Below are 13,155 nucleotides of genomic sequence, written 5' to 3'. Positions count from 1 at the left end.
AAGATACAGATCCTTTGTACAGGTTGCTTTTATACACATTACTAGCTGACATTAGGAGTACTTTCTTAAAGTGACAGAACTATTCTGTGTTCCACATGGGCACATAACCAATCTGTGGGAGGCAGAATTCTTGCTGGTTGGTAGGGGATCAAATACTTATTTCACTCGATCAAATGCTAATCAATTTATCACCTTTACATAATGTGTTTTTCTGGATGTTTTGGTTGATATTCTGTCTCTAAGCATTAAAATAAACCTACCATAACAATTATAGATCCTTCATTTCTTTGCAAGTGGGCGAACTTACAAGATCAGCAGGGGATCAAATAATTATTTCCCGCACTGTAGATCTCTAGGATATTTTATTATTTTATTTCAAGTTGTCTTTCAAGTAAAAGGATGGTTCCATGAACTTGAACTCACACTGAAGCAGCTACCTGAACACTTTTCCACCACAGCTGACGCAATATTCACCTTGCTTTTCAATGCAAGAGTAATCACAACAGACTCCTTAGATTTTTCAAATTAAACTAGCCCATCCGATTTTAGAATTATTAGGCAGTATTAAAAATCAAACTAGCTGGCAATATGCATCAGACAGTCTCTGAACAGTTCATTTTGTCTAAAGCTAAGACTAATGCCACATTAGGATCGAGGACAGGCTGATCGTGACTTGCATGAAGGTGACCATGTTAACCACAAGGCATCAAGATTGCATTAGAAATATATTAGAATAAGGCTTGCATTGTATTAGTCGCTTTAAAATACTGTCAAATTCTATTAGATCCTGCTGCATTTGAATGGGTAAAATTTACACTGAACCTGTCCTTCATAGTGCCTACAACCTGTTTCAGATTTTTTTTTTTTTTTACTTTAGAGTTGATGGAATCCATCATCCATATCTTGTACAGATTGGCACAGACACAGAAACCTAGAGTACATCCACTCACCCAGAGGCTGAACACATGGCAGGTCTGTTGGATTTTTTTTTTCTTCTCCAAGATTTGGTTCACTCTAAAATTCAGACCAGATTCTGAGAATACCAAACGTTGGTTCTTTATTTCAAGACTGTATAGATCACATCCAACAGTGTCAGTGTACTATGGTTTAGGCTGTTTTCAGGCTCATTTGGAGCATTTGTTTTGGAACCGGGCAAGTTTTCTCCTTTAGTTTGGCTTGTTTAGGCATATATGGACATGCTGATCGTGTTCGGATCTACACCAAAAGAATTAGTCTGAGATTGCCTGAACGAGGGAACTGATAAATTGCCTAAAACAATTAAATAAGTTGTCTCTACTTTTCCCCATCTTAAACACATTCTTAGTACAATGTTAATATCTTGCATTTTCTCAATAATTTGGCAGTAGTTTTATAACCATCACGATGGATCTTTTTCATCTTTGTTAACATTGATATTATATATTTAAAAATGATACTTGTCAACAAATGTTTATATCTGTAATTTTGTTTACTGGCTCAGGCAATATCACACCTACACCGGCTCTCCCTCTCCACTGCGTACAATGGATTCAGTATACTAGAATTTATATTCTGTTCCAGTTCAAGGTAAATATCTGTACTCCAGACTATGCACTGCACTGACCCTCTCACATAGTCATACATTTTTAACACACCTGGATACGTCATAGAAATATCACCATTCTGGCATTCATAGGAATCAGTTCCTACCATGGATGGAGGATCAGCAGAATCAGCTTCCTCGTCAGCTTTTCCATCATTGTGACAACCATCCTAGGTCATCAACACATGGTCACTAGAATATTCTGATGTTCCAGCTGTTGAGGATGTGTTACAGCAAAGCGCCCTGGCAAGATGCCCTTATCAGACGTGCCATCTGCCAGCAAAAGACTCATGCAGGCATTCAATGTCATCCAGTGCATCAATTTGGACCATATAGGAGATCATAGACTACTAGGGCCAGCAGGCAGTATATTCTGACAGTACACCCATAATACTCTTCCTCACCTGCACTTTAGCCAAACCTATGGCAGTTACTTATAAAGCTAATATTTGTAACTGACTTGTATCTTCATTTTTCAAGTGTGAGCCATTTTTGATTACTTATTGTCAGTACACTACTATATTCATTCGGTTTCAGAACCAAGTATTCTTGTTCCATCTTTTGAAGACAAAATGCTGAAGATGTTCTACTGTATGTTAAAAACTCAATGCTGGAACATCCTGGACTCTCCAGGATAGGACAGCAAACAAACAGGCACAGACATGTCCAATGTATCTGGTTTATAGACAATTTGAAATATACTATTCACTAGAGTGGATTGTCAGATAGATAACTAGCTCAGACTGCATGTCAAAAAAACATGACCATCTAGTTAACAGTAATGTTACTTTGCATTTAGTTTGTGACTTGCTAAACCAAATTACAGTTCCCTTTCGAGGGAACTCGCGCTGCGACGAGACGCTGTGTTGAGAATCGAAACATTGGGGGACGCCTCCAGCGTGACGCGTCTGAAGCCTGTATGGAACTAGTCTAATCTTGATTGGTGTTGCGTCATGACGTCATCCGTGACGTCGCATGTGACGGTGAGCGGAGGCTATAAAAGGGAACCGGATCATAACAATGTCAGCTTTTGATTGGTCGAAGCAAGTCGCTCTCAGGAGCGCTAGAAGTGTGGCCGAGGGACGCAGCGTTCCTGACAGCAAAGCTTTAGGACGCAGCGCTCCTCTAGTTGAGTGGGCTTTTACTAGCAGAGGCAAAGGCAAGCTGCGCGCCTCGTAAGCTAAAGATATAGCCTCTACTATCTACTGTGTTGTATTGTACGTTATCCCTTCCATATATATATATATATATATATATATATATATATATATATATATATATATATATATTAGAGGTGGGCATAGATTAATTTTTTTTATCTAGATTAATCTCACTGGAATCTTGGAATTAATCTAGATTAATCTAGATTAAAATGGCTCATTTGAATTCTGCCGAAGGAATTCAGAATATGTGTGCTACCCAAATAATGACTAAAAGTAAGTCTTTGAGAATAGTTCGCCTCGCGTAGGGAAGTGAATTTGTGCCAAAAATGCCATTCGACATTAGAGGAGCAGAAGTCGAATATCGGTCAAAAAAATTTATATAACAAAATAAATAAATAAAACGCACAATTACAATGACAGAAAGGGAGGCCAATTTCATCTTTAGCGATTTGTCACCAAACAAACTGTTTATTAATTGAACAAGTAACATGTTTTCGTCGTTTTTTTTTTTTTTTAACATAGTAGCCTAGGCTAATTGGAAGAAGAAAAAAACAATAAGCACGACGCAGCTACAGTCCGTTTTTGCATCGCCAAACCAGATGCTCGTTAGATCAAAAAATAATGTCATATGTCATAATGATTTTATGTGAACCTTCCTTTACCGGCAATAGCCTCATCCTTTTTAAACAAATTAGTTTCAATCAACGTAAACTATTCGTGTGACTATGCCCCTGCGCAATACACACACATTACCGCAGGATGGCGGGTGTTCATTTCATAAACTGTACACAATGGTAGCTTATTTATTTTGTAGCCTATAAATTAATGTATATGTCCAATGGATAATGTCATACTTTTTAGTAGTGCTATCGCAACGTAATAATCTGTTTGGTTGTAAAATGTATTACCTGAATGAAATGAAATCGAATGTATCGTCCTGTGGAATCATTCATTCACAGACAGATTACGAAGATGTTCAACTAATAAAGATCTTCATCGCTGGCAAAAATATGATGCATTTGCAGATTTGCTTTCACTAGACTAAACTGTAGCTCTTGATGTTCTTAAATCTTCCTGTTACGACTCCGTGTCGAGTGTGATTGAACGCGCTTCAGAGTTCAGACGATTCAGTGCGTGAGGAACTGAACAGAACTGATTCGCGAACCGATTTAGACAGATCTGCCAACTTGTTTGATGAAGTCTTTGAACAGAATCAACCCATCTCTGATTCATTTGTAAATTGAGCATCTCTCATGCCCATAAAAAAGATAGGCTACAGCGCTTGGAATAAACTCATTTAACAACATGTAAAGTAATGAGAGGAACGATCAACGTAACATGTAAAAGTATACACCTTGTGTCCCTAACAGGAAAATACCCTGCTGCACGATTTGCGCGAAAATATAACGATATTCGAAAAAGCTATTTTATGATCCCAACCCAACATTGTGAATAGATTAACGGCGATATTTTTTTTATCGCCCGATTAGAGTCTCACGTTAACAGACAGTGTGCGTCCCCTTGTCCGCGCTTTTTGAGCGAGGGTGACACACACTCTCTCTGAGTTGTGTGTCTGGGAGTGGAGCATGCACGGACAGTGCTCGAGGGCGCTGTCTGTGCTAACTGTGATCTCATGCCCCTGAGAACGCTCCGCTCCCGCCTGAGCCTGTTTGATGAGGCAGGCCAGGCAAGCGCTCCCCGTGGATCAGGTCCCGCGTCTGTCGAGGCAATGCGGCGCTTGCATTCATGGGGATCGCAGAGGGATCTGGCCGAGGATGTTGAGACGGCTTCGGCCCTTTCTCAACATTCATCGGTCAGTTCTCGTGGTCTCGCTCTCGGTTCGGAAGCCCGCCCAGCTTCTTCCGCCCATGAACGAGACCCAATGCTCGAATTATCTGCCTCCGAGGAGGTGTATATTTTGAGCATCGATGCAGGAGAATGTGAAGATCTGCCATCACATTCCCCTGCATCAGAGGAGCTGCTGGAGATTGTGACTAGGGCTGTGGCCAAATTAAATATCGACTGGCCACAAGAAAAGCAGGAAGCGACAGTAAAATGCAAGCTTGATGAGCGCTTCCTGCAAGCCCGGTCACAGCCTTCGCACCGGAGCCTCCCTTTATTTAACGATTTCCACACCGAGGTGTCGAGATTGTGGAACAAGCCCTTCTTCTCTCGACTTTCTAGCCCCAATATAAATACATTTGCATCAATAATGGGGTCAAGAGAGATGGGCTATGGGACGATGCCTCGGGATGAGGAGACTTTGTATCTCATCTCTCGCCCGAGGCCGCATCGTCCCTGAGAGCTCCGGCGCTCCCCTAATAGCCCTGCCATACAACATCGGCCTTGGTGGGGAAAGAATATATGGCGCCGGGTCGGGCTGGTGCATGCCTGCACACAATGGGGCTCCTGCAGGCATACCAGGCCGACCTTCTAAAAGATGTGGACGACAGCTGGGAAGGTCACCCTCGACGACATTCAAGAGATGCATCGAGCGACTGACTTGCTTCTTGTGCTCCCCCGCAAAAGGCCTGGAGCCAGAGGCAACACTCTCAGCCAAAGCCTTCCAAGCCTAGGACAGATCTGAGGATTGTCATTCAGGCTAGGAAGGCTTCGGCGAAGAGGCCCTGATGTGTCGCGCAGGCCTCTGAGGGTGGTCCCCCCCGCGATCGAGTATCAACAACTCACTGCTTCGCGGAGCCCTCAGGAAATCGATATTTGCTTCCCGCCGCTATGGGCGCCTCGGGACGCATTGGTTTCCAGCGACGCATATCACACTGTCCGCCCTAATATTTGGCGGCCCTGTCGAGTTCGCTTCCTCTCACGAGGTCTGCAGAAAAATTAAATCGGTTAGCTCCTGCCAGTCAAATGCTTCAGGTCACCGATATATCGAATTTAACACCAGAGGCCAGTCCCGAGAGACTGGTCCCCCAGTAGATTATATACGCCTGGAAGGGTCTTCAAAATATATCTCAATGGGTCCTGCACACAGTAGAACGGGGGTACAAAATTCAGTTTGAATATCGCCCGTCCAGGTTCAGCGGGGTAGTAAACACACTGGTCAGCCCCGAGCATGGTCTGGTTATGGAACAGGAAGTTCAGTCCCTCTTAGCGAAGGAGGCCATAGAGTATGTTCCTCCCCAAGAGCGAGAAGCCGGGTTCTACAGCCGGTACTTCATAGTTTCCAAGAAGGATGGGGGACTACGTCCCATTATAGATCTCAGGGTATTAAACCGGTCTCTGAGGAGATACAGGTTCAAAATGTTAACAATACCTATTATCGTGAGTCAGATCAGATCCGAGGACTGGTTTGTCACGATAGATCTAAAAGATGCTTAGTTCCACATATCCATCCTTCCTTGACACAGGGAATTCAGAAAGTTTGCTTTCAGGGCAAAGGCTTACCAATACAGGGTTCTTCCATTCGGCCTAACATTGTCACCTCGCACCTTCACGAAATGCATGGATGCTGCCCTTGCTCCATTAAGACTTCAAGGCATTCGCATCCTCAATTATATCGATGACTGGCTTATCCTGGCACAGTCAGAGGAGATGGCGGTTCAACATCGAGATGTTGTCCTGGATCATCTAAGGTGCTTGGGACTAAGACTTAATGTCAAGAAGAGTTCCTTGGTGCCTCTATCAAATATTAATTTTCTGGGGGTAATTTGGGACTCAACTACTATGCGGGCACAAGTGTCTCCCGCTCGTATAAATACCATATTGACTACAATCTCGAGCCTCAAGCTAGGCCAAACAATCATGGTCAAGCATTTTAAAAGGGTGCTGGGTCTCCTGGCGGCAGCGTCCAACGTATTTCCTTTTGGCCTGCTGCATATGAGAGCCCTACAGTGGTGGCTCAGGACCAGAGGGTTTTCCCCGAGGGGGAACCCATTCCGCACTATCAAAGTAACGCGCAGATGCCTTCGTTCTTTGGTAATGTGGAGGAAACGTCCCGGGTTACGTATGTAACCCTAGTTCCCCGAAGGGACGGACGCTGCGTGAAATCGCAGTGGGAACGCCCTCAGCGTGACGCGTCTGAAGCATGAATGAAATCAGTCAATGGAGAGAATGAGCGTACGGCGAGTGACGTCATCGACCAGGAAGCTATAAATATCCCCTGAGTACACAATACGCCAGCTTAAAAGTTACTGAAGCAGCGACCCAAGGGGATGCCGAGAGTATGGCAGGACACGCAGCGTCCGTCCCTTCGGGGAACTAGGGTTACATACGTAACCCGGGACGTTCCCCTTCAGGGACTACCGCTGCGTGAAATCGCAGTGGGAACGCAATACCCACATCCCCATACGACCAAATCCCCGTCGTGTGTCATTAGGAGACACAAACCGACGAGAGAACCTGAGCCCCGGGAGTGGAGCTAAGATCGAGGGAATAAAATCTAACGAAAGTGTGCGGTGAGGACCAGCCTGCCGCATCACAAACGTCCTGAAGAGAAGCTCCTGAAAGAAGAGCTGTAGAAGCAGCCATACTCCGGGTGGAATGAGCCCTTACAGCCAAAGGTGAAGGCTGATGGGCCGAACCATAAGTAAGTGGGATGGCCTCGACCACCCACTTGCTCATCCTTTTTCTAGATGCAGGACACCCTTTCTTAGGTGACCCAAACAGACGAACAGTTGTTCCGATCTCCTCCACAGGGCAGCTCTGTGGACGTAAGCATCAAAACCCAAACTTGGCACAGCAAATTAATTTTCTCCTGGTCTGACGTCAGAAAAGGCGGAGGACAGAAAAACCTGCAGAACTATAGGTCTAACTGAAACAGTTGGAACCTTAGGAACATAACCTGGTCTCGGAAAGAGAAAGGCCTTAACCAACCAGGAGCAAATTCCAGGCACGAGGGAGCCACTGAAAGTGCTTGAATATCTCCAATTCTTTTTAGAGATGAGATAGCGAGAAGAAGGATAGTCTTTAGAGTAAGAAACTTTTCCGAAACTTCCTCGATGGGCTCGAAAGGATCAAGGGAGAGACCTTCTAAGATGATGGCCAGATCCCAAGCTGGTACCCTCGTGCGAACTGCAGGCCTCAGCCTCAAGGTGACACGAAGGAAGCGAGACATAAGTGGGTGTTTCCCAAGGGAACCTCCACTTGAAGGGGTGTGGTAAGCAGCTAAGGCCGCCACATACACCTTCAGTGTGGAGTGGGATAACCCTGTGGAGAGACGGTCCTGCAGGAAATCCAGGACTGTACCAACCGGGCAGTTAACTGGGTCCTGCTGGCGCTCTCCACACCAAGAGGTGAAAAGTTTCCACCTCGCGGCATATAACTTCCTCGTGGAGGGAGCTCTGGATCGGAGGATGGTCTCAACGACCTCAGCCGAGAGACCAGAATCTATGAGCTGGGCCCCCTCAGAGGCCAAGCCCACAGCCTCCATAGCTCTAGACGGGGGTGAAGGATCGACCCACTCGCCTGAGAGAGCAGATCTCTCCTGATCGGTATCTCTAGGGGAGAGCCGTTGAGGAGAGACACTAGGTCCGCAAACCATACCCGGGCCGACCAGAACGGGGCTATTAGCAGGAGACTGAGCCCGTCCCGGCGAACCCTCTCCAGAACTCCTGGGAGCAGAGCGATCGGGGGAAAAGCGTACAAGCGTGACCTCGGCCACGGATGTACCATCGCATCCAACCCCAGCGGGGCTGGATGGCTGAGAGAGAACCACAGCGGGCAGTGTGATGTTTCTCGAGAAGCAAATAGGTCTACCTAGGCAAGACCGAAATGTTTCCATAGGAGTTCCACCACCTCGGGGTGAAGACTCCATTCCCCGGGCCTCGGCCCCTGTCTTGAAAGGCTGTCTGCCCCCTGATTTAAATACCCCGGGAGATAAAAGCTCTCAGAGAAAGAATTTTCCCCTGGGACCATAGAAGGATCTGACGTGCCAATTTGTAAAGCGGGCGAGAACGCAAACCCCCCTGATGGTTGATATAAGAAACCACCGATGTGTTGTCTGTCTGGACAAGAACATGGTGGCCCCTTAGGTCTGGGAGGAAGTGTTTCAGAGCCTGAAACACCGCCAACATCTCTAGGCAGTTTAAGTGCCACAGACGATGATGGTCCTCCCACAGACCCTGAGCCGGGCGACCATCCATGATCGCCCCCCAACCCGTGAGAGAGGCATCTGTCATTAGCATAACGCGACGACAAGGAGCTCCTAACACAGGGCCTTGGGACAGAAACCAAGGATCTTTCCACATGATCAGGGCGTGATGACACCGTCGCAAACTCACGATCATGCGAAGCGGATTTCCCCTCGGGGAGAATCCCTTGGTCCTGAGCCACCACTGTAACAGTCTCATGTGCAAGAGGCCAAGAGGTATCACGTTGGACGCAGCTGCCATGAGACCTAGCAGTCTCTGGAACTGTTTTACGGTGGATTACTGGCCTAGCTTGACCTGATCTACTGCAGCGAGAATCAAAGCAATACGAGCAGGTGACAATCGTGCCTGCATCGTCGTTGAATCCCACACTACACCTAGAAAAGTGGTTCTCTGTAATGGAGAAAGAACACTCTTTTTGGCGTTGAGCCTCAGCCCCAGTCACTTGATATGAGCAAGAACGACATCTCGGTGCCGAACCGCCTGTTGTTCCGATTGAGCTAGAATCAAGCAATCGTCTATATAGTACAGAAAGCGGATGCCCTGTAACCTCAGCGGGGCTATAGCAGCATCCGTACACTTCGTGAATGTTCGGGGTGACAGTGCTAGGCCGAACGGAAGAACCCGATACTGGTACGCTCCGCCCCCGAAAGCGAACCTCAGGGACTTCCTATGTTGAGGGAGGATAGATACATGGAAGTAAACGTCCTTTAGATCTATCATGACAAACCAGTCCTCGGATCTGATTTGAACATCCCCAGTGACAGACACAGCGCCCTGTAACGAACTGGCAGGGAACAGCTGGTCTGGGCACTCCACAACCCTCCTCGGAGGGGGCGAGCGTCCCTCGGGAAATCGCTCGCCGAGTCTCTCTACGCCCTGTGAAAGCAGGGTTAGTAGAGCAGAGCCCTGAGGGCATCGGAAAAGACAGGGCACCGTGTTCTTCTGCAGTGAACTCAGGTCTTTCACGATAGGGACCACCCTCAGAACCCTGACGTTCAGCACGTCAGGATTTTTTTTTTTCGATGAAGTAGTATCCTAACTCCCTGCTGGGGGGGGGACCCATTCCGCCAGGAACTCTACTAAGGGAACCAGCCTCTCGAGGCTGGCCTCCGGATGAACATCCCGAGTGACAGACACAGCGCCCTGTAACATACTGGCAGGAAACAGCTGGTCTGAGCACTCCACAACCCTCCTTGGAGGGGGCGAGCGTCCCTCGGGAAATCGCTCGCCGAGTCTCTCTACGCCCTGTATAGGCAGGGTTAGTAGAACAGACCCCTGAGGGCATCGAGAAAGACAGGGCACCGTGTTTTTGTGCGGTGAACTCAAGTTTTTCCCGATGGGGACCACCCTCAGAGTCCTGACGTTCAGCCCGTCAGGACTTTTTCGACGCGGCCTTTCTGGCGACAATGACTGTCCTCAGATCAGTCCTGCCCCGAGAAGGCCGCGCCGGAGAGCGCCCCGCCTCGTCCCTCCAGTTTCTCTGCAGGGGGGCACGAGACGTGACACTCCGCTTCTGCTGTGCTCTTTTGGAAGACGAACTCGACGAAAGACTTTGCTCTGGTTGAACATTCTGCGTGACAGACACAGTGCCCTGTAACGGCGCACCGGCAGGGAACGACTGGTCTGAACACACTAGAACCCTCCTTAGAGGCGGCGAGCGTCCCTCGGGAAAGCACTCGCCAGACCCTTCTACGCCCTGTTTCGGCAGGGTTAGTAGGACGGGCCCCTGAGGGCGCCGGGAGAGACAGGGCACCCTTAAGGGAGGTGAACGCAAGTCTCTCTCGGCGGGGACCCCCCTCAGATTTCCTTTGAGCAGGTCGGCCTGAAAAGCCTGCATAAAAGTCATCGTATGCAAACATGCAGCCGCCTGCCGAGCCACCGAGTAAGCCTTCCCCACCAGCACAGAGGTATATATATTTATTTATTTATTTATTTTTTGGTGGAAGAGCCGGTGCTTTAAGTGAAGACGATGAAGCAGGAGAGAGATAGCACGCGAGCGTCTCCTCCGCCTACAGTATCGTCACATAACCAGCAGATTTAGCACCAACAATGTTACCATAAGCATTGGACTGATCTGTGTAAATTCAGCTTGAAACCGGTCTAACCCAGGTCTTTGAAACCTCAGCATGAAGATCTGGGAAGAACGGTAAGCACCGGCTAGAAGGTTGAGGTTGTGCAGACAGAAATCTATCATCTAGATTGCTTTTAATTCTAGAAACCTGTCTATCAGCTGGCCACTCGATACTGTTTTTTTTTTTTTTTTTTAGCTTTTCAACAGCCCGAGATAATACATCCATCAAACCTTCTTCATTTGCAGTATAATGTGATAAACTAGTTTTTCTCTGATGCAAAACTTTCGACATCCAGCTCCTCAGAACTGGAAAATCTCAATTCAACATCATCATGTGCCTCCACCCGGGCAGAAGTAACCGCCGCAGCGCGTGCTTCCAGAGCCGGGTGAGACGCACTAGATCTCGTCGGAGATAGCTGAGATAGGGCGGAGCCCGTCTCAACGTCGCCAGCGAGATCCATCTGCGAGCCCCAAGACAAGCACCGCCGCTCTGCCTCAACAGAAGCGGGACCCGAGCCTCGGGGAGCTCGCAGCAAATCACTCTCCTCGAAGAGCGATCGCCGCGAGCGCAGAGTTCTCAAGGGAAAACGCTCGCAATGCTGACAATCGACTCCCTCGAGAGCCGACTGGGCATTGCTGCACTCCCAAATAAGCCACACTTAGCTCGTGTGAATCCCCACCCGTGATGTACCGAGTACAGGGGGGAACACACTTCTTATACTGCTCGCTCATATTGGTTTTTTTATATAAAATATATATAGTGAAAACTCCTGACAAAACAGACAAACACAATCGACAGATTCAGACACACACAGAGCTGCTGAAGTAACTAAAGCTGGCGTATTGTGTACTCAGGGGATATTTATAGCTTCCTGGTCGATGACGTCACTCGCCGTACGCTCATTCTCTCCATTGACTGATTTCATTCATGCTTCAGACGCGTCACGCTGAGGGCGTTCCCACTGCGATTTCACGCAGCGGTAGTCCCTGAAGGGGAACCTTGGTTCCTGTCTCTACGTCCTGTGTTGGGAGCACCATGTCAAAGAAAGATTGTGACTACGGATGCTTCTCTCACAGGCTGGGGTGCGGTTATGGAAGGCTGCTACACCAGAGGTCTCTGGAAGGACCACCATCTCTCTTGGCACATTAACTGCATGGAGATTCTGGCTGTGATTCTGGCTCTCTGACTCTTCCTTACAGACCTCTTAGGCAATCATGTCCTAATTCGGACAGACAATAGGTCGGTGGTCTCTTATATAAATTGTCAGGGGGGCCTGAGATCGCGCCCTCTATGCAGATTGGCACATCAGGTCCTACTGTGGTCCCAGGGCAAACTTCTCTCAGTCAGAGCGATGTTTATCCCTGGGGTCAGCAATGTGGGAGCAAACATCCTGTCGAGGCAGGGGCTGAGATCCAGGGAGTGGAGACTCCACCCCGAGTCGGTGGAGCTAATATGGAAGGAGTTTGGACAGGCGGAAGTGGACCTATTTGTTACTCATTGTCCACTATGGTTCTCTCTCTCGCATCCAGCTCCCCTGGGGCTGGATGCCATGGTGAAGAAGTGGCCGAGGCTTCGTCTGTAAGCATTTCCCCCGATCGCTCTGCTCCCAGGGGTTCTAGAGAGGGTCCGTTGTTACGGGATCAGCTTACTCCCAGTAGCCCCTTACTGGCCGGCCCGAGTATGGTTTTCGGACATCATGGTCCTCCTAGCAGGCCCTCTGTGGCAAATTCCGATCAGGAGAGACCTTCTTTCTCAGGCCAGGGACACAATATTTCACCCTCGGCCGGAGCTATGGAAACTGTGGGTCTGGCCCCTGAGGGGGACCAGCTCATAAATGTTGGTCTCTCAACCGAGGTTGTTGAGACCATTCTAAACTCTAGAGCCCCCTCCACGAGGAAACTATATGCATTAAAATGGAATGTGTTTAACTTATGGTGTAGAGAACCTCAGTTGGACCCAGTTAACTGCCCAGTGGCTTCAATGCTGGAGTTCCTCCAGAGTCGCTTCTCTAAAGGACTCACCCCGTCCACGCTTAAGGTCTATGTGGCGGCCATAGCTGCCTTCCACACGCCTCTACGAGTGGGCACCTTGGGGAGATACCCACTTATTGTACGGTTTCTTCGTGGAGCTAGGAGGATGAGGCCTGTCATCCAGTCCAGGGTTCCCACTTGGGACCTGACAGTGGTCCTCGAGGGGTTATCCCTGGCACCCTTCGAACCATTGGATGA

General features: G+C 48.1%; 1 long non-coding RNA gene across 1 annotated transcript in view; it reads left to right on the top strand.

Annotated features, from left to right (window-relative positions):
* The first annotated feature begins 841 nt into the window (after window positions 1–841).
* Window positions 842–13,155, top strand: part of LOC143744177 (uncharacterized) — a 13,830-nt gene continuing 1,516 nt past the window's right edge. Inside the window, exons 1-2 of the long non-coding RNA XR_013205787.1 lie at window positions 842–972; window positions 2,150–2,246. This is a non-coding gene — a long non-coding RNA (uncharacterized LOC143744177). The remainder of the gene's footprint in view (window positions 973–2,149; window positions 2,247–13,155) is intronic.

The sequence above is a fragment of the Siphateles boraxobius genome, unplaced genomic scaffold (assembly GCF_051911475.1).
Source record: "Siphateles boraxobius isolate OS27281-9 unplaced genomic scaffold, OSU_SipBor_1 2, whole genome shotgun sequence".
Classification (NCBI taxonomy): Eukaryota; Metazoa; Chordata; class Actinopteri; order Cypriniformes; family Leuciscidae; genus Siphateles; species Siphateles boraxobius.
This window is presented reverse-complemented; position numbering and strand designations above follow the sequence as displayed.